Source organism: Sciurus vulgaris (genome assembly GCF_902686455.1).
Source record: "Sciurus vulgaris genome assembly, chromosome: 1".
Classification (NCBI taxonomy): domain Eukaryota; kingdom Metazoa; phylum Chordata; class Mammalia; order Rodentia; family Sciuridae; genus Sciurus; species Sciurus vulgaris.
Window position 1 is genome coordinate 3,822 of NC_136461.1, and position 22,103 is coordinate 25,924.

The following is a 22,103-nucleotide window of genomic DNA, read 5'->3' on the forward strand; positions in this document are numbered from 1 at the left end:
TTAAAGGCCACAGTACAGCTATTACACTAGCTACATAAGCTGTAGTATAGATATTATACTAGTATGAAAGGCCACGGGCAGCTCTTATGTTTGTTTTACAGGTTATCATATGCATATCAGACTAGTAATAAAGGTCATAGGCAGTTATTATATTAGTCTCATATGCTATATATGGATATTTGGGTAATAAAATCCAGAAGGCAGATATTATATCAATTTCTCATGCAATAATATGGATATAATATTACTGTGAAAGACCATAGGCAAGTTACTCCATTAGTTTTAAGTAGTATACTGTGGATATTATATACTTATGAAAGTCACAGGGCAGATACTGTGTTAATAATAGATGCTTCACTATGAAATTCATGTTAGTATTAAAGAATAGAATACAGCAATAATATGAATATTACCTTAATATGAAAGGCAACACAACATGTATTATATTAGTTTCAGATAACATACTGTGGATATTATATTAGTGTGAAAGAACAAAGGGCATTTACTATATTAGTATTAGATGCTACACTGTGGATATCATATTAATATTAAAAGAGTATAGCTAATGTATGAGTTTCAGATGCTACAATATGAATATTTCATTAATATTAAAGGTCACAGAGCAGGTATTATATTAGTTTGGAATGATATAGTATCAATATCATATTAGTATAAAAGGTCACCTATTATAATAGTTTAAGATTCAAAAGTATGATATTAATACTAAAGGCCACAGACTATTTATTGTATTAGTTTTAGATGCTCTAGTCTATTACATTAGACTTAAAGGCCTCGGGGCAGCTGTACATCAGTTTTAGATGCTATAGTATGGATATTATATAAGTATTCAATCCACAGAGCAGCTATTATATTAGTATTAACTAATGCATACCACATTAGTTATTGTGTTAGTCTTAGATTCTATAGTTTGGATATCACTTTAGTAATAAAGGACACAGAGAAGCTATTAGTTTTTGAGGATACAATAGGGTTCTCATATTAATAGTAAAGGCAAAAGGGCAACTAATTAATATGATATGATATATTATATCATAGATATAATAGAACTAAGGAAAGAAACAAGTACTATATTACTGTTAGATGCTAGAGTGTGGATAGCATATTAGTAGTAATGACCAAAGGGCAGGCGTTATATTAGTTTTAGATGTAATGATATAGATTTCACATTAATATTAATGGCCCAGGGCAGCTCTTACATTAACTTAATATTTATTCCTGTCTCTCCACATAGACATGTGCAGTTTCTCGGCAATTGTTCACATTATAGAAATCAAGTTTCTTGGATCTGCAAGTAGATATGATCAGACTTAAGAATCCTGCCATCTGGGCCAGGGTTGTGACTCAGTGGTAAAGCACTTGTCTCACGGGTGTGGGGCACTGGGTTCAATCCTCAGTACCACATAAATAAATTATTAAATAAAGATATTGTGTCCATATACAACTAAATTTTTTTAATTTAAAAAAGAATTCTGCCATCAGAGAACTCCATGTTCCTGAATATCCACCTAGATTTCAATGGTTCTGCACATCTCAGTCTCTGACTCCCCACACAAGCCAGAAGACCTGTGATTCTTTCCATCACACAGTACAAGATCTCTGACTCCACATCTAGATACAGCAGGCCTGGGTATCTTGGGATTATACACAGTAATTCCCTTCTCTCTATATAAATCTCAACACTGCTTGTCCTATATCATAAAACTCCATTTCCCTGACTCGAAAAGCTGGAGTACAGCCTTGTGCTTCCTTCCAATTTAGATACCATGCTCTCTGGCCCGCCATGAAAAGCTCAGCATTTCTACAAGTTCTGAAACTAGGAAACCAGTTTCCTGACTCTTCATATAAAGCCCAGCAGGTTTCAGTGTCCTGCTATCACAAAATTCCAGTTCCCTGGATCTCTAAACAGACTCCACCAGCCTTGGGTGTCTCAAATTGTAGTTGTAGTCCTGAACATTGAGCCATAATAAACCTCCAGCTCGCTGGCTCACCATGTAGAGCCAAGCAGCCCTGTGAATCCTGCAAACATAGAACATTAGTTCCATGGAACTCCACATAGAACTCAACATCCTTGCACATTCTGCCATCACTAGAAACAATGTTCCCCACCTCTCCACCAAGAACACAGCATCCTGTGAGACCTGTCATCATACAACTCCAGTTTCCAGCTTGGAATGCAGAGATCAGCAACCCTTGGGTCCTGTTATCATACAGACATAGTTCCCTGTTACTGCACATAAAGACCAGGATCCCTATGTGTTCTGCCATTATAGAATCCCATTTTCCTGACTCTCCATGTAGATTACTATAGCTCTTTGCATCCTGCACTCAGCAAATCCAAGTTCTCTGGTTTTCCAAATAGGGCTAAGCAGACCTAGGCAGATTTCCAACTTAAAATATCATTCATATCCTACTCTTCATACTCTTATTCCAGCAGCCAAATGAATCCTGAAATCTAAAGTACCTATCTTCCATGGCTTTCTAAGTAGAATCCATCTGCTCTGGGAATTCTGACATCTAAATAAATAATGTTCCCTGGTCCTCCTCCTAGAACTCAGAAGTACTGCCTATCCAGTTCCCTTTCTCTCATCCAAGAGAAGAGAAAACCTTTGAGTCCTGAATTCAAAGAACACCAGTTCCTTGGGTATTCCACATGAATCCCAGTAGCTGGGGTCCTGAAATCATAGACATCCACTTCTTTGTCTCTCCACATAGACCCTCAGAACTGCAAAGCCTGCCATCATAGAACCCCATCCTCTGGCATTCAACGTAGAGCCCAGCAACCCAGTGTGTCTGGTGAGCACACCGTCCAGCTCCCTGATGATCACACAGAGGTCACCAAAACCGAGAGTACTGCTATCACAGAAATCCACTCTCCTGGCACTCCAGGTAGAGCCCAGCAGCACTGGGAGTTCCCATCATTAACACCCAGGTCCCTCTCTCCATATAGAGGTCAGCATCCCTGTGGGTCCTGCCATTACAGAACCTCATTCTCTGCTGTTCCACAAGTGTGCTCCAGCCCAGCACACCCAGTCATTCTAGGCTCTACATCCCTGATGTCTGCACAGAGCTCAGCAGCACTGCATATAATCATAGAAATCCAATTCCCTGGCACTCCAGATAGACTCAAGTAACCCTAGAGGTCCTTGCGTTAGAGAAAGAAAGTTCACTGGATTTCAGAAGGGGCCCGGGAGCACTAGAGAAAGCTAGTTTCCTGGAGCGCCACAGAAAACCCAGCAACCTAGGTGTCATTATATATCCTGAATACATCAGTCTGCAAAAACAATTCTCTGAAAGCTCTGCGGAGTGGAAATAAGTTTCTTATTTTCAATTTCAGAAAGTTACTTTGTTACGTAAAATTTAAAAGAGGAAGAGAAAAAATTTTAAAAAACAGACTCCCTGAGTATCAGCCACGGTGTCCCAATGCCATCAAGGTCAATCTCAGCAAGGTCATGACCTCTGTCCTTCCTCCATCAAGTTCCAGGAGTTGAAGTTCCATCAACGAGGACTCCGCCTTTGCAGGAAGAGGAGCTCCCAGGAGTCCTCGGTCACCAAGAGCCCCTTCAGCTAATTACAGCCTCCGCGGAGATGCGGGCTCTGGGGCAGCACAGGCCCCTCTGCGTTAGGTGATCCCAGTGGTCAGCCGGGAGCTGTAGTTCTCCGCCTGACCTTCAGGTAGGGACCCGCCACGCTCAACCCGCTCCGGGCTAGTAAGCTGGTCACGCGTCTCAGCGCGCCCCGGTGCCCGGTCCGCAGCGGCCACAGCCCCGCGACGCGCCGCTGTCCCGCCTGGCGGCCGGCGCTCCGAGGCACCAGTCCTTCCCACAGACGCTCGGAGAGCCCGCTCACTGGATGGAGGCGCTCACGCCGGACAGCCAACAGGACCCGGGCATCCCGCGAATGAACCGTGTACGCTTAACAGCAGCGGAGGCGTGAACCAAGCAGTAGGTGCGCGCCGGCGTCCCTCCCCGCAGCTCCCCGCCTCTCGCCCGCCCCCTTGAGGCAGAAGGGCGGGTCTCTGTCCAGGTCGCGCTCCGCACAGTCCCGCAGCCCAAGCTGGGGGTTCTAGGTGAGCAGCTTAGGGGCCTGTGACGCCCGCCGAAGTGGACTCAGGAAAGCTGAAGTGAGAAGTAGCCGGCGTCTCCTACAGCTGGAGATTCCATAGGAAGGGATCGACTTGGGCGACTTGGCAGACAATGGAGTAGCTCACTTTGGGGTGGTGAAGCTTCTTCTGCAGGCCGTCCTGGTTTAGAGAGCATTCTGGTCCCAGTTGTCCTGGGACTGTTTTCATCAATAGGACCGTAGTTACCTGGTTTTAAATATAAAACTCAACAGCACTAGGAATCCTTCCATTAGAGAACCTAGGAAACCTGAGAGTCATACCATCAAAGAACTCTGCTTCCTTGCCTTTTGGCTTAGAAGCCAGAAGCCTGGGGAATCCTACTATCATTGAATTCCAAATCCCTGGCTCTCCGCCGAGAGCCCAACAGATCCTTGAGTCCTGCCGTCACAGAAAACTTGTTCCCTGGAACTTCACAAATAGTTCTGGTGGTTCTTCCAACATAGACTCCATCTCCCCACTCTTAAACTGGAGTCCAATTGCCCTGGATATACTGCCATCATAGAACCCCAGTTATTTGGTTCTCTGTTTACATCCCAGAAACTCTGCGAGTTCTGCCTTCATAGAACCCACATTCCCAGCCCTTGATGTTTTCCCATTATAGAAGTTCCTTTTCCTTGGTTTACATGTAGACCCCAGCAGGCCTAGAAATCCTGCCATCTTAGATTTCCTGTTTTCTGGCTCTCCATGCAGAACATAGCAGCCCTACAATCCTGTCATTCTATAACCCAGTATCTGGGCTCTCCACATAGAGCCCCGCTGCATTCCTGGAGCTGTGCATACCTGGTTAATTTTACACCATAAGAACTCAGTTCTTTGTCTCTCCAGGTAGACTCTAATGCAATTCTTCATATTTAACTCAGCAGCCATGAAAGGTTTGGCATCATAAGACCCAAGTTCCTCAGCTCACCACATACAGTCAAGCAGCCTTACAAATTCTGCCATCATAGAAACACAGTTTCCTTGCTCTCAACAGAGAACAGTAGCACTGTGAGTTCAGGTAGTGTAACACACAGTTTACTTGGCTCTCCAAGTAGAGATCAAATCTCTGCTAATGCTCCCAACATAGAAATCAAGTTTCCTGATTATTTACAGAAGTCCCAGCAGTTGTGTTCTTCTTGAAATCCAGAAACCAGTTCTGTGCCCTTTTGAAGTGCTCAGCAGCCTGGCAATTTCTGCCATTATAGAAGATCAGTGATGTGGAAGGTAGATAGAGCCCAGAACTCTGTTCTTCCATCAACAGAATCCCTGTTTCATGGCTTCTCATGTAGGGCACATTAGCCTTGGATACCCTATGATCATAGACTCCAGTTCCCTATTCTTCTCATAGAACTTAGCTGCAGTGTGAGTACTGCCATCATAAAACCCAGTTCCCTTGAATTTCATGGAAATTCTGCAATACTGTTGGTTCTGCCATCTTCCACTCCAGTTCCTAGGTTCACCAGGTAAATCCCAGCAGTCATGGGAGTAGTTTCATCATAGAAACCCAGTTCTCTCTCTCTCCATGAAAATCTGAGCAACCTAGGGTGCTCTTCCATATAGACTCAGTTTCCTGGGTCTTCACATAGATCCAGCATATTGTGTGTCCTGTCATTATAAAATCAAAATTGTGGGTTGTCTTCATAGATTGCCACAGCTTTGGGGGCCCTGACATAATAGAATCCCTATGTCCTGCTCTCCACATAAAGTCTAGTTACCCTGTGTCCTTCAATCAAAAAAGCCTATTTCCCAAGCTCTCCATACAGAACCTAGCAGAGCTGTGTGTCCTGTCATCGTGGAGCATCATTCCATGGCTGCCCACACATAGATCAGCAGTTCTACAATTCCTGTCATCATAGAATCTCAGGTCCCTGCTTACTCTCTTTTGGCTAAGCTTCATGTGAATCTGCCACCATTTGAATTTAGCTTCCCCTCTCTCAATTTATAACTCGGTGTTGTTACATCTTGCTATCTGTTGAATGTAATAATCCTGGCTCTCCACCAGGAGCTCTGATCATCACAAGTTCTGCGATCTTAGAACTCTAGTTTCCTGGCTTTGATCACAGATGACAGCTGCTCTGGCAGTTCTGCCATCATAGAAACTGAGTTTCTTTGCTCTCCACATAGAGACCAAAATCCTTGCAGATCCTGGCACCGTGGAATCTAATTTCCCTGGATCTCCAAGTAGATTCCTGAGTCTTTCTAGTAATATCATTAGAAAACACCACTTACATGACTCTCGATGTGGGGCACAGTAGCACTAGTACACTGCCATGGACTAGAACACAAGTTCCCTGATTCTCATTCTAGCATCCATGCTGGATTGGCCATTATAGAAACTAAGATCCCATGCTCTCCACATAGATCCCAGCAGCCTTGGTATTCCTGCTGATACTACCAGTTACCTTGATGAGTCCTGCTTCCTCAGATGTTGAAGTATAACAACAGAGAAGCATGCAGAGGCACGTGAAGAGTGGAAAGTAAGAAGTTTTATTTAAAAAAGTACAACAGACTTCTGCTTGGGTGGAAGAAGGGAACCAAAAGGTGGAATTTTTTGGATGAGCAAATCATGCCCTTTTTATAGGTTTTGTTCTCCTGTGCCTTCCCCCTTATTTCTGTCCTTCCTGCATATGTAACTAGGCCCAGGAGATACAGGTGAGATGGCAGAAAGATGAGAAACAGATGGGAAGGAGGAAGGACCAAATGGAGAGATTTAGACAGGTAGGGGCTCAGGGGCATTAATTAGCAACTCCTTGCCTGCAGCCTTTGAAGAGATGGTAAGGGCAAGCAAATTTGGTAATTGACATTCTTTGACATTCTATTCTCCCAGGGATGGTCTCCAACTGTCCAGATGCAGATGGCCTCCATTTTCCTGATTTGACCCAATTCACTATTCTACACTAACTGCCTGTTTTAATTCTGGCTTCACTGCCATCATAGAACCAAGTTCCCTTCTGTCTACATAGAACTCAGTTGAATTGTGAATTCTGTTAGCATAAAGTCTCAGTTCCATGGATCTCCACATAGAACCCAGTAAGTTTGCAAATCCTTCCAGCAATGAAATCCCACTTTACTCTTACTCCACATACAGCCCAGCAACTCCTGGTTTGCTGTAACCATAGAAATGTAGTTCTCTGTCTCTGCACCTAGTACCCATTGGCTCTTCCATCAATACAACACATTTTCTTCTTCTTTACCAAAAGCACAAAATTCTTGTCATCTTATGGCCCCAGGCCCTCAGGACTTCAGATTTGAGAGTACTAGAAACAGTTTGAAAAGTTCTCTTGCTACACGCATGGAGAACAGCAGTCCTGAGAGTAGTGCATAGAAACCAAGTTCCCTTGCTATCCATATTCAGACCTGCAGAACTATGAGTTCTGACATAATAGAAGATCATTCCTCTGGGTCTCCAAGTAGAGCCAAGAAGATATGAGAGGCCATTCTTTATTCAACCTGTGTTCCCTGGCTTTCTACATATATCACAGCAGCTCTGGAGTTTATGCCATCATAGAAAACAGTTTCTTGGTCTCTACATAGAGCCCAGTTGTCCTGAGAGCCCTACTATCATGGAACACCAGTTTTGTAGTTCTCAAGGTAGAGTCCTGCCATAAACATAAAACCTTGTTTTTGTTTGTTTGGTTGATTCTCCAGGTACAGCTCAAACACACTGGGAATTCTACCATCAATAGAATTCCATTTCTTTGTTCTCCATGTGGACCACAAAAGAACTGTGAGTTCTGTCAACATTAAATCAAGATCTCTCAATCTTCACTAAGAGGTCAGAAAACATGTGAATTCTGTCATCATAGAACCCCATTTCCCTAGGACACACAAATCCCAGTAACTTTGTGAGTTTTACCATTATAAAATGTCAAATCTTTTGTGATACAGATAGAGACCTGCGAGTCCTGTCATCATAGAAACAATTCCCTAGCACTCCACAAAGAGTCCTGCAGCGTGGAGAGTCCTGCAATCATTACTGCAGTTCCTCAACTCTCCAAATTGGACCATGGAGACTTGGAAGGCCTGCTATTTCAGATTCCCTGTTCTCTGACCCTCCATGAAAAGCACAACATTCCTATCAGTTGTGTCATTATAGAAACCCCATTTGCTGACTCTCCACAGAAAGCCAAGTAGATTTGGGTATCCTGTCATCAAGGAACCCCAGTTCTGTGGCTCTCCACATAAAGTCAGGCAGCTTTGGGTATCATGACATCATAGAATATAATTTATCAGGCCTCCATGAAGAACCATGCAGTTCTGGGAGTCATGCCTTAATTTAAAGCTCATTACCTGGATTTCAACATTCAACCCAGCAGCATTTAAATACCTATCATCATAAAACCCTATTTCCCTGACTCTCAAAGTACAATCTGGCAGTCTTGCATGTCCTGTGATCCTACAATGCCAGTTACCTGTCTCTATATGTAGAGCCAGCAACAATAATCACCTTGCCAACAAAAGAAACTCAGTTGCCTAACTGGCCACACAAAGTTTAGAAGCCCTGGGACTCCTAGCATCATAGAAACCCAATTCTCTGTCTCTGCTCATGGAGCTGAGCTGACTTGACATCAAGGAAACCCAGTTCCCTGGTTTTGACATAGAGTAAATCAGTCATTTGATTTCTGCCATAATAGAACCAAATTTTATTTGCTTTCCACATGGAGACAAGCAGATCTTTGAAACTTTCCATCACAAAAAAACTATTTACCTGGGTCTTTAAGTAGAGCCCAGAAGACCTGAGAATCCTTCCATCATAGGATCAAAGTTTTCTGATTCTCCTTGAACATCCCAGCAGCACTGGGTTCCTCCAATTAGAGAAAATGGTTCCCTTTATACACATAGAGGTCAGCTAATCTATGCATCTTGCCATCATGGGAGGCAGCCTAACCAAGAAGATATGGGAGGTGTGTCATCTTACATCCCAAGAACTATGGGTGTATCCCAACAGTTCTAGAGTTTCTGCCACAATAGAAACCAGGTTTCTGATCTCCACATTGCTATTAGCAGTATTCTGTTTCCTAACATCATATAACACCAGTTATAGGGCTGGGGTTGTAGCTCAATGGCAGAGCACTTGCCTAGTATATGTGGGGCATGGATTTGATCCTCAGCACCTCATAAAAATAAACAAAATAAAGGTCCATCAGCGACTAAAACCATTTTTTTAAACACCAGTTATGTTGTTCACAGAATTTAAGAGCTGGTGCAACTGCCTGTAATAGATACCCTGATCTGTGTTTTACATATACCACAACAACTCTGGGAGTGATAAAATCAACAGAGCCTGAATTACCCAGGTCTCCATGAAGACTTGAACATTACTGTGAGTGCCAGTATCATACAATCCAGTTCACTGACTCTAAACCTAACACTAATCCCTTAATCCCTAACCCTAACTCTGCAGTTAGCATTCTAATTGTTGAGCTTCGTTACCTATAATACTTAGTGGGTTAGTTCTTTGGATTCTCTGCAGCGAGGTGGCAGTTTTGAATATTTCATTGTCCACAGTCCTATGGTCCTTGAAGTTTTCAGGTGTCCTGCAATGAGTGGTGAAATTGCAAGACTACATTACTCACAATCCTACATGGTCATGTTTCCCAGAATCCCTGCAGTGTTCAGGCAAACTGTGAGACTACATTATCCACAATCTTTAGGTGGGAACTTCCCAGGATCCTCTACATTGAGAAGGTAAATCCAAGGACTACATTGCCCACAATTCTGAGGGTTAAAATCCTTCGAGTGGCCATCAGTGAGTAGTCAAATTTTACTACCCTTTCAATAATCCTTTATGAACAAGTTTCCCAGCAATCTGTACAGTCAGCTGGCAAATTCTGAGAAAATATTCACCACAATACTTAGCGAAGTAGTTCCCAGGACCCTCCACACTGAAAGGGCAATTTCAAGGACTACACTGCCCACAATGCTATGGTGCTGGAAGCCCCCAAGTTTTTCTGCAGTGCAGGAACAAATTGCAAATATTCATTACCCACAATCCTACAGGGACAAATTTCCCTGCAGTAAGCAGGCAAAATATGGGATTACATTACCAAAAATTTTTAGGAAGGAAGTTCCCGAGATTCTCAACAGCAAGAGGGCAATTCCAAAAACTACATTGCCCACAATCCTAAGGGGTTGTAAGCTCCAAGGTTGTCCAATGAATAGTCAAATTGGACTACAATGCCAACAATAATTTTTTAACAAGTTTCTTAGGAATCTCTGAAATGAGCAAGTAAATTTTGGAACTGCATTACCCCCAATTCTAAAGAAGTAGGAAGGTCCCAGAATCCCCCACAATGAGTAGTTAAATGCAGGACTAAATTATTCATAATTCTAAAGAAAGGAAGCTCCCAAAATCTCTTACTGTGAGACCATTTTACCCAAAATCCTAATAAGTGCAGGAATTCCCAAGGTTCCCTGAAGTGATCAGGTAAAACTTGGGGCCACATTACCCCAACCTTAAAGAGAGCAAGATCCCAAGGTACCCAGTGCCAAGCAAACTGTGGGACTACGTTATCCAAAGATCTAATGGGAGGAAGTTCCCAGGATCCTCTGCCATGAGTGGTGAGCCCGGGAATACATCACCTACAGACTAAGGATTAGAAACTCCTAATTTCCTGCAGTGAGCAGACAAAACCTGGGACTGCATTACCCACAATCCCAAGAGAGAAGGCAGCTTCCAGGATCACCACTGGTGATCAAGAAAATGAGGGGAGTATGTTATGCATAACCCTAAGGTGAGGATATCTTAGGAACCTCTGGACCTGTGGTAAACCTGAGACTAGACTTTTAAAACCTCTATGGGTGAGGAATCTCCCAGAATCCCACAGTGGTAAACCCAAGACTACATTACCCACAATCCTGAGGAGAGTAACTCCTATGAGTCCCTGAAGCTATCAGGGAAAACTTGGGACATTACCCATGATCCTAAAAGGGAGGAAGTTCTAAGTATCACCCCCCTCCACCACCAGAAGTGGTTACATCTAGAACTACATTACCCACCATTACATGGACTGGAATTTCCCAGGATTCCCCAAAATGAGTAGTAAACCTTAGATTACATTACCCATTATTCTTGGGGGAAGAGTCTCCCAGGACAACCAGAAGTGAGCAAGAAAATTATGGAACTTTATTTTCCATAATTCTAACATGAGTCATTTCCCAGGATCTCTTGCAATAAGCAGGCAAAACCTGGGATTACATAGCGCACAATGCCAAGGGGTAAGGAAGCTCCCAGAATACCCAGTGGTGAGTGAGCAACTGTTGGGACTACATTACCCATAATCCTAAGGAGAGGAAGTTCCCAGGATCCTTTGGAGGGAGAAGACAAATCATGAAGACTACATTACCCACAGTTCAATAGGAAGGAATTTCCCACAATTCCTCACAGTTAGTGTAAAATGTGGGACTACATGACCCACAATTCTATGGGGGAGTAAGTTCCCAGAATTCCTCAAAGTGAGCGGTAAGCCTCTGATTATTTCACCCACAATACTTAAGGGAGGAGGCACCAAAAATACCAACCAGTCAGCAGGCAAATAGTGGGAGTATGTTACTCATAATCCTGAGGGGGGAAGTTCCCAGGATCCTTTGAATGGAGAGGACAAACCATGGGACTACTTTACCCATAATTCTATGGGGGGGGGATTCCCACAAGTCCCCAAAGTGAGTGGTATGCAGGTGACTATCTCACCCAACATCCTTGGGGGAGAAGGCCCAAAGAATACCCAGTGCTGAGCAGACAAATGTTGGAACTGTGGCATTCATAACCCTAAGGAGAGGAAGTTACCAGGATCCTTTGCACAGAGGAGCTAAAATATGGAACTGATGCTGCCATTGAATGGTGACGAGTTCTGCTCCTTCTAATGTTGAAGATTGAACAATAGAGAAGCATGCCAAGGCAAGCATATTAAGTAGGTTTTATTTAAAGATAATAATACAGACTTCTCCTGGCAGGAAGAAGGGGGCCATGGCTGATGTTCTAAAGTCCCCAGAAGTGAGTGCACCCTACATCTTTTATAGGTTAGAGTCTCTTTTGTTCTCCAGTTCTTTCCCCCCTTATCTCTCCTTCCTGCCTATGTGACTAGGCCTGGTTTTGCATTAAGTGAAAAGCCATGGGCAGGGGGAGGGCCAAGGTGATTCAGGCAGATAAGGGCCCAAGGGGCATTAAGTAGCAGCTCCATGCTTGTAGTCCTTGACAAAGGAAGGTAAATTTGGTTATCAATGGGCTCTGCAGGTCCTTGATATTCCATTCTCCCAAGGCAGTCTCCAACTTCCAGAGGCAGATGGCTTTTATGGCCTCCATTTCCTCGATTTGACCTGATCCCCTATTTCTACACTAACTACCTGTCCTTAATTCTGGCTTCAGAACTACATGACAATTCTATGGGGGAGGAAGTTCCCAGAATCCTTTGCATGATGAGGGCAAGCTATGATACTACATTACCTACAATCATTAGGTAGGAGGTTCCAAAAATACCCAGCAGTGAGCAGGCAAATATCAGGACTACATTACCCATAATACCAAGCAGGAGGACGTTCCCAGGATTATTTGCATAGAAAACACAAATCCTGAAACTACATTACCCACAATTCTAAAAGGGGAGGAAGCTCCCATAATTCCCCCACAGTGAAAACCATGGGACTACATGACCCAAAATTCTATGGGGAGGAGGAAGTTCACAGAATTCCCCAAAGTGAGCTGTAAGTCTGTGACTATTTCACCTACAATCCTTAGAGGAGGGGCTCCCAGAATATCAAGTGGTCAGCAGTAAATGTTGGGACTACATTACCCATAACCCTAAGGGGAGGAAGTTTCCAGGATGTTCCGGATGCTGGTAAACCCGGAACTATACTACTCATAGTACTTTGTGGCAGAAATGCAAGGAAACCCCTTGGTTTCATCAATCTCACCCTAGCCCTGTAGCTAATCTTTGCCTGACCCTACCCCTAACCCTAAAATTGCTCAGAATCCTCAGGATATGAGGGCAAGCACGTAGCATTCAGTTTCTGTGGGTGTCCTGGCTGAGGTGTGTGGGTAAAAATCCAGGCATGCATTACCCATAACCCTTAGGGTGAGGAAGCTCCCATAATCTACCATGGAGAGCCAGCCAAACCCAAACCCTACCTCAAATCCTGATAGTTGTGATGTAGTTAGGCACTTTGGTGGCTCTTTATGGGGGAATCCTTGGAGCTTCGAGTCCCTTAGGATTGCAGGTCATTTAGTCCAGAATTTTGCCCACTCATGGGAAGTGGTGGGAGGAATTCTCCTGCAACCTTCTGCCCCCTGAGAACTGTGGGTAATGTAGTCCAGCATTTTGCCAGTTTATGGAGTGTGCCTGTAGCTGCCCCCCCCAACCCTGGGGATTGTGGGTAATGTAGTCCAGTGTTTTGCTGGTTCTTTGTGCTGAACCCAGAGAACTTCTGCCCCATTAGGATTGTGGGTAATTAAGTCCCATGTATTTTATGACTCAAGGGTGTTGATTCTGTTCACTTCCACCTCCCCCTCCCAGTATTGTGGATAATGTAGTCCAGCATTTTGCCCACTCATAGGGTGGGAGTGGGAAGAAAGAGGGCTCCTGAGAGCTTCTACCCTTGAAGACTAAAGGTAATGTAGTCCAGCATTTTGTTGGCTCTCTGTGGGGGAACCTGGGAGCTCCTACCACCTCAGGATTGTAAATAATTTAGTTCCATGTTTTACCAGGTCACAAGAGGCAGGGACGTCTGTGATTTCTGTCTTCCCCCAGGATTGTAGTCCCACATTATTACAGTTCATGGTGGGGGAGCATTCCTATGAACTTCCCAGACCCACACCCTGAGGATTGTGGGTAATGTAGTCCCATATTTTCCCAGCTCACAGTGGGGAACACTCATATGAGCTTCTGCTGCCCCTAAGAATTGGGGTAAGGTAGTCCAGTGTTTTCCCCACACATGCCTCTGTTAGATGTCTATGTAAGCTGTAGGCTGCATGCTTACCTAGGCACCCTGAAGGTTCTTAGTACTAGGATCCAGTGATCTATCCATGCAGCTCACCACAGAAGACCTGAAGGTGCAGTCTGCACATTTTCCCCCAGGTATCCCCAGGTATCCTGAGCTGTGTAGTGCAGTATTCTGCCTGTAGGGCCCTCATCATGGAGGGCCATAGGAGCTCCAGGCTGCACAGGCACATGGTTAAGCTTGGGAACTCTAAGCAGTGAACTCCAGTCCTTATTGCAGAGACCTCTTGGAGCTACAGGCACCCAAGATTCTTGGTTAGTGTTGTCTATTGTTCTGCCCATGCATCCCTCACCCCAGAGGCTGGGAGATGCATGCCACATGGATACCCAGGGACCCTGAGGATTGTACCAAGTCTGGTGTTCTGCTGCTCAGTCCTCTCCAAGTGGAGGCAATGGAAGTCCAGGTCACATGCTTTCCCTGGTATCCTAAGGATTGTGGGTAGTGCAGCTCAGTGACTGCCTGTCCAACCGTCTCCACAAGGACTGTTGGAACTGTAGCAGTATGTTTGCCCAGACACTCCAGGGATTCTGGGCAGTGTGGCCTGGCACAGTGATCACCACTGTGGCTTCTGGAACTTTTCAGACAGCACACTCCACTATGTGTAGACTTACCCATAAATCCCTGGTATTGTCTATAAAACTCAGTCACATAGTGGAAAGAGCTCTTCAATGCAGCCACAATATTATCACATTGATACATCAACTTCTCAATATTTTTCAAGTCACTTTAACACTGAAAAAAAGTGAACCATAAAAATAAATAAAAACAATGAGGTGACATTAGCCCATTAGGCACTAGTGAGGTTCCAGGTACTGGGACCCCCATGCCTCCCTATACTATCCTTTTTTAAATCTTTTTTAGAAAATATTTTTTATAAGTTGATGGATGTTTACTTTATTCATTTATTTAAATGTGGTGCTGAGAATTGAACCCAGTGCCTCACACATGCTAGGCAAGTGCTCTAACTCTGAGCCACAACTCCAGCCTCACTGCACTATCTTGAGTTTGTGTCTTAGTGTTTCTCCTTTCAGTCTCTTGGGATTTCTCCCCATAAAATGTACTTTAGAATACTATGGCAATGAGCAGCCAAAGCCTCAACAAGGGATAGTTTTATAAAATTAAGTCCCACTAAAATATTACCTACAAAAGTAAAAAGCAGAACAGAGCTTCTTCCTCAGTGCAAGGGATAGTGGATAATAGGGTTTTCCCCATTCTTCACTACCTTTTCTTCAGATTGACTTCAGTTAGCCCCAAACCTCAATGTCACCTCCACATGTAGATGCCAAGAAGAAACCTCACAGTACAGATGGTCTCTGGCCAAGGCTCTGTGAGGGTACCAAAGGGTCTCTGCCACAACAGTCATGGTTCCAAGGTGTCTGCAGCCATGGTCTCTTCCTAGGTGGGTCCCAAAATTAGAGTTAGGGTTACTTCACTGTGGACATGGACCCCAGGTGCCCCCAGTCACATCTCCCTGTGTGATTCCCAAGGTGAAGAAAGCTTTTGTCACCACAGTCATAACCCCAAGATGTCCACAGCCATGGTCTCTCCTCTGGTGGATCACAAAGGTGAGGGTTAGGGCAGGTCTTGAAGGTCTGGGTTAGGGTTATCTCAGTGTGGGCATAGACCCCATGTGTCCCCAGTCATGCCATTTCCCCAGGTGAGTCCTGAGAAGGAAGCTTGTTGTGGGCACAGGACACCTATTTCTGGCAAGCAGATGATTCAAGGGTATCAGAAAAAGTTACTCTGAGCACCCCCTGCTGGTCCCTTTGGGCAGCTGAAGATGCTCAGTGCTCACTGTTCAGCAGTGGCCTGCACCTCCTTATGGCAGTCCTGGTGAAGTTTTGAAATTCATGGTCTTGATTTTTCTTTTTCTTTTTTTTTTTTTATGATTACACGAATGGCATGCCTCTATTCCATGTACAGAGAATCAAAATGTATCCCATTTGTTTACAATAAAAAAAAAAGAAAGATATTCTATCTTTATTTCCCAGGACAGCACTTAGGAAGGACTAAATAGTACATTATAGAGGATGATAATTTGCTACAGCTTGCCTTACATGCTCATGTTCTGGGTGTAAAATAAAAGAACTAATGACATAAAAGTTACTGAATGAATGAAAAGTTACTGATACTAGGGATTATTTTCATACATAGTCATTTTTCTGTCAGTCAGTTTTCATACTTAAGTAAATTCCTTCCTTCTATTCATCTAAAGCTATAAAATAGACTTTCAAATAATATAAACCAACTATGAACTTTAAATGTAGAATACTTAAACATCATTTAATAAATCAATTGGCCACTACTATAGGAAGTCTCTCACTATGATAAAACAAACCAATTTCAAAAAACTAGGGCCTCATGAAATGAAGAATTCAGTGAAAATCAGTACATTACAATCCTAGGGTATACTCATACTCAATTTGTAATTTCCAAACACCCGCAAGCATATGTAGAACCTATAAATATGATGGGATCATCACAGGCAAATCATCCTGAGAGTCTCTCTCTGTGTTCATTTTCTGTTGCTACATAACAAATTATCATACTCTTAGTGGATTAACACAACCCATTTATTATCTCACAGTTCTACATATCAAAAGTCTGGGTAGCTTGGATAGGTTCACATTCAGTGGAAATCCAGGCGTCAGTTGGGGCAGTGTATCATCTGAAGGTTGCAATATTCTTCTAAGTTCTTTCAGGTTGTTGGCAAAATTCAGTTCCATGTGGTTGCAGAACTGATGTCCCATTTGTTTCTTGCTGACTAACAGCTCTCATCTGCTACAGACCACCCTTTAGTTTTGGCAATGTTGCCCTCTTACAACATGGTACTTAGTTCTTTGAGACCCATAGGAGAATCTCTCTTATTTCTTGAAGAGTTCACCTGATTTGGTTAGACTCATTTAAAACAGGATTCCTTTTATTACTCAAAATTAGCTGATTAGGGGCCTTAACTGCATCTGTAAAATCCCTTCAACTTTGCCATGTAATATAACCTAATAACAGCCATACCATCAGGGCAGTATCATTAGGAGATATTTAGTTTGTGGCAAATGATTGTTGAAAACAGAATAAAGTGAACACAAGCCTGTAAACATCTGACTATAATACAATTTTATAATTGCATCTATAAACTTTAAATGTTATTATCACTTCACTATTTACACAGTGCCTGTACATATTCTGCATCAGTTGATTTTCATGACCACCTGCGGGAGGCAGAAAAATTCAGTCCATGTTATAAAGGAAAAAAAAAAGTTTTTAACTATGTTTGATGATGTTCAAAGCAGATGTCTCAGGGGTTACTAGAATACTGAAGTTGATACTAAGTGGGTAGGGTTAAGTGTTGATGTGGAGGCTTTACTTTTATTTGTTCTATATGTTGGAGGTTCAATGCATACTTTAGAAACCACTGCACTGCATCATGATGTCGTATTAAAGATAAAGAACATCTAGAAAAAATAGTTTAAAAATGGTTTAGATAACTATATATAAAAAATCAGGCATCCTTTCCTACAGTTTTAAGAAGCTGTCATCTCTTGCAGCATCTGTTGAAACTTCTTAATGTCTGGTCTTTTATTTTTCTTTTCATGAAGACACTGACTAGCAACAGAGTACATGGCTTCAACTGAAGAGGAATCGGTATCATTCATCTTCACATCAATATAATCTTCAATTGTCTGTTCTTCATCTTCAATTTCTTCTTTAATATCTAGTAATAACTGAGGTTCACGGTGTTCATCCACAGCTGGAAGTCCAGTTATTATTTCTAGTAAAACCACACCAAAGCTGTAGACATCAGACTTGGCTGTTATTTCTCCTCGCAAAGCTTCAGGTGCCATATAAGCTGTTGTGCCCACAATTCTGCTAGTCATGACAGTCTGGGCAAACTTCTCAGATGCCCGTGCGAGTCCAAAATCTGATATTTTGGCAGTAAAGGCTTCATCTAGTAAGATATTTGCACTTTTAATATCTCTATGAATATGATGGTTTTCATGTAAAAAACTGATGCCATTAGCTGCACCCTGAGCAATCCTGCATCTTGTGTGCCAAGAAAGTGGTGGAGTACCATCTTTGCCATTACTTTTATTTCTTGATCAAATTGTTTTTTCAATTCTTCAGTACTAATGTCAACCATAGCTGCAAGCTTCTTCACCGCCACAGGTGTGTTGTTCACATAGCCTTTATATATAACTCCAAATCCTCCCTCTCCCATTTTATTGCCACCAACAGAAATGGGCCGTTCATCAAAATCATTTGTGACATTCTTCAATTCATAAAATGAAAAACTATGAAAACGTGTATCACTAACTTCTAAACTTTTATTTTCTGGAGTTGAAGAGTCAGGTAGCATATGATTTTGTTCAAGATTCTGCACAGGTATCACAGATATCCTGTCTTTTTCATAGAAAGGCATCTGTTTCTGCTGAACTACTGTAGCTTCTATAGATGATAGAGTATGAACAGTTTTGGGAACAGCATCTTATGTGAAACTGATTGTATCTATCATCACCAGATGGTTTTTTAATAGCTACAGCTAATTTCTTCCATCCTTCTTGAGGATCAATAAAATCTGACAACTTTCTAATTAGGCCAACATTGAGGTAGCGCACATATGTTGATGGTGTTATGGGTTTGTTCATCTTCTATTCCTGCCTGGGAGTCAGGTATGAGGCGCTGACCCCGCACAGACAAGCCCAGCGAGCAGCTGAACGCCGCGCACCCGGAAGCGCCGGCTGGTCCTGATTTTTCTAAGCCATAGTTTTGGAAATCAAACAGCAATAGAATCCTCCATCCCATGTTTGATCATAATGGATAAAGAAAACAAAAAGTAAAATACATGGTTGATAGGCAAAAGTTAATTGATTTCTTATCTATCAGCAATGATGTATAGGAAAAAGTGGAATTTAAAAACAAGAATAAGAAAAAAATGTTAATAATTTCATTTACAATAGCATTCCAAAATTGAAAACTTAAAATATGTTTTAAATTACTATTTCACTTTCAGAAAACTTTGAAACACAATTGAAATAAATCAAACAAAATATAAACAAATGCACAGATATTCCTTTTTCAAGTCTCCACATAGTTAAGATGAAATTCTCTCAAACTTGATCTGCAGATTCAATGCAACAATATTCAACTTTCCAGCAAACTGTTTCTGAACCTAGAATACATGACACACTAGAGAAGGCCAAATGAAGAACTCACATCTGTGTCCCAACACCTGTCAGAAAGCTGAAGTAGTGAAGAAAATGTGATGCTGTGGAGGCATAATAGATAGTTGAGATAAGTGGAGAGCCCAAAACACACTCACTACATACAGGTTGCAGATTTTGTCAAAGGGACAAAGACCTTCAATAAAAAAGGATCATCTGTTACACAGAGGTGGTGGAGCACTTGGAAACCATATGGGAGAAATGGACATAGATTATACAATTCTCAAAACTCACTCAAAACCATCCATAGGCTTACATGGAAAGTGTGAAACTGTGAAAATTGTAGAAGAAAATTCTCAAGACTATGTTTCATAATGCATTTTTAAAATACAGCTCCAAAATAAATCCATGCAAGAAAAAATTGATAATGTGGACTTTTTAAAGTTGAAATTGTCACTTGGCATGGTACTGCATGCCTGTAGTACTAGATACTGGGAAGCCTGAGCAACTTAGGAAGACCTTGCCTCAAAATTAAAAAAAAAAATTTTAAACGGTAAGGATGTAACTCATTTGGTAGAGCACCCCTGGGTTCAATGCTCAAAAACTTTTTTAAATGAAAATTTTTACTCTGAAAAATTTATATTAAGGAAACAAAAAGATCAGTCACAGACTGGTGAAAATATTTGAAAAAGCATATCTAAAGTGGACTTGTATCCTAAATATAGTAAGAAACAATCCAATTAAAAACAGGTGAAGATATGAAAATACAAGTCACCAATATTCGTATTTTAACATCAAACTTGATAATATTGCTGCTTTGTGGCCTTCATTTGGAGATGTTATCGATTATAGCATAGAAAAATAATTTTAGCAGCACTGTGGACTTCATTTCTAATACAAAATCCACATTATAGCATCAAAAACTGATAAAGTAGCTGCCTTGTGGCCCTCAATACTGATATGCTATCCATAGATAGCTTTAAATACTGATAATGAAGTTGATTTGTAGTCTTTTGTACTATAGGAAAATTCATGTGATGTTCCCTGTGGTCTTAGTTATTAATGTCATATTCATTTGTATGGCATTATGAAATCATATGATTATACAGTGTGGCCTTTAATGCTCATATGAAAAGCTTAGGATTACATTTATTACTAATATATTTGTTCCATGGAGGCCTTTATTAGTAACACGATAACCACATAGAGCTTCAATTCGTAGATAATAACTGCTGTGTCATTAATGCTATGAGATTTGTCTTTAAAAACTGAAATTGATATTACAACTGCCCTGTAGCTTATAATATTAGTAAATTATCCATGTAATATCATTTAAAACAAATATTACAGACATCCTGTGGTCTTAAATACTGATAGAATATCCATTGTTTAGCCTCAGAAAGTAATAAAATAGCTCCCCTGTGTCCTTTAGTACTGCTATGCTATTCCTATGATACCATGAAAAATTCATGAAACAGGTGCCTTGTCGCCTCTAATATGATACAACATCCATAAAAGAGCATGAAAAAGTGAGAGAGTAGCTGCCATAGAGCCTTTGGTAGTGAGAGTTATCCATAAAATGACATGAGGAACAGAGAAAGTGCTGTCTTGTGACCTTCATTAGTGATCTGTAATCCTTAGGACAGCATGAAAACTGATTAATTAGCTGCCTTGTGGCCTATTGTGGATATAGAAAACTGATATCATACAATAGCATTGAAAACGGACAAAATAACTTCTGTATGTCTTTTAACTCATCTTCATTTTTATCATGGAATATGTATTCTTTATATTTACATGATCTGTAAAATACAGCACCTAAAATTGATACATAGCTTCCTTTTGGCCCTTAATGCTGATAGTGTGTCACTACAATATCTTTTAAAAGTCATATAGTCAGGGCTGGGGATATAGCTTAGTTGGTAGAGTGCTTGCCTCGCATGCACAAGGCCCTGGGTTCAATCCCCAGTGCCACAAAAAAAAAAAAAAAAAAAAAAAAAAAGTCACATAGTAGTTTCTTTGTGGTGCCCAACATTAATACAATATCCATATTATAGCATCTTAAACTACAATAATTCTTGCACTCTGGCCTTTTGTACTCATATGAAATCCATACTAGAGCATCTAAAGTTAACATAAGGGATGAATTTTACAACTAAAAGGATATCCATACTCTAGTTTGAAAATAAAATAGCCACCAGGTGTCATTGAATATCAATGTCATGTCCATACTGTGGCCTCTGGATGCAACCTTATATCTCTTCTGTCACCTAAATATTAATAAAATATCCATATCACAAAATGTAAACTAAAATGATAGCTGCCCTGAGGCCCTACTACTGATGTAATATCCTTGATACATGAGTCACTCTAATATATAAATTTCCCTTGTTTTATTCAATTGGATATGATATTGCAGCATGTGAAATTAATATCATAGCTTTGGTTGATGTAATATTCATGTTATATCATCCAAATCTAATATAAAGCCTGCCTTGTAGAGTTTGTAGAAAAATGATAATTCATTTTATAGACCTCTTGGTTTTATTATTAATGTTATATCCATAGTATAGCATTAAAAACTGATAAAATAGCTGCATTGTGACCTTTAGTTCTCATAAGGTATGCATAGTGTGGCATCAAATAGTGATAAAATAACCGCATTGGGCCCTTGAATACTGACAGGATATTCCTATTATTCCACAAGAAACTGACCAAATAGTTTCCTGCATTCCTGCATACTAATATGATATTCCTATTATACCATAAGAAACTGATAAGATAGCTATATTGTGGACTGGAACACTGATACAATATCCCTACTATCACAT

General features: G+C 41.5%; 1 pseudogene across 1 annotated transcript; it reads right to left on the reverse strand.

Annotated features, from left to right (window-relative positions):
* Nucleotides 1-16,149: 16,149 nt before the first annotated feature.
* LOC306645165 (interleukin-1 receptor-associated kinase 4-like) lies at nucleotides 16,150-18,824 on the reverse strand (annotated as a pseudogene). Its single transcript has one exon. The product of its transcript is annotated as an interleukin-1 receptor-associated kinase 4-like (transcript).
* Nucleotides 18,825-22,103: the final 3,279 nt, after the last annotated feature.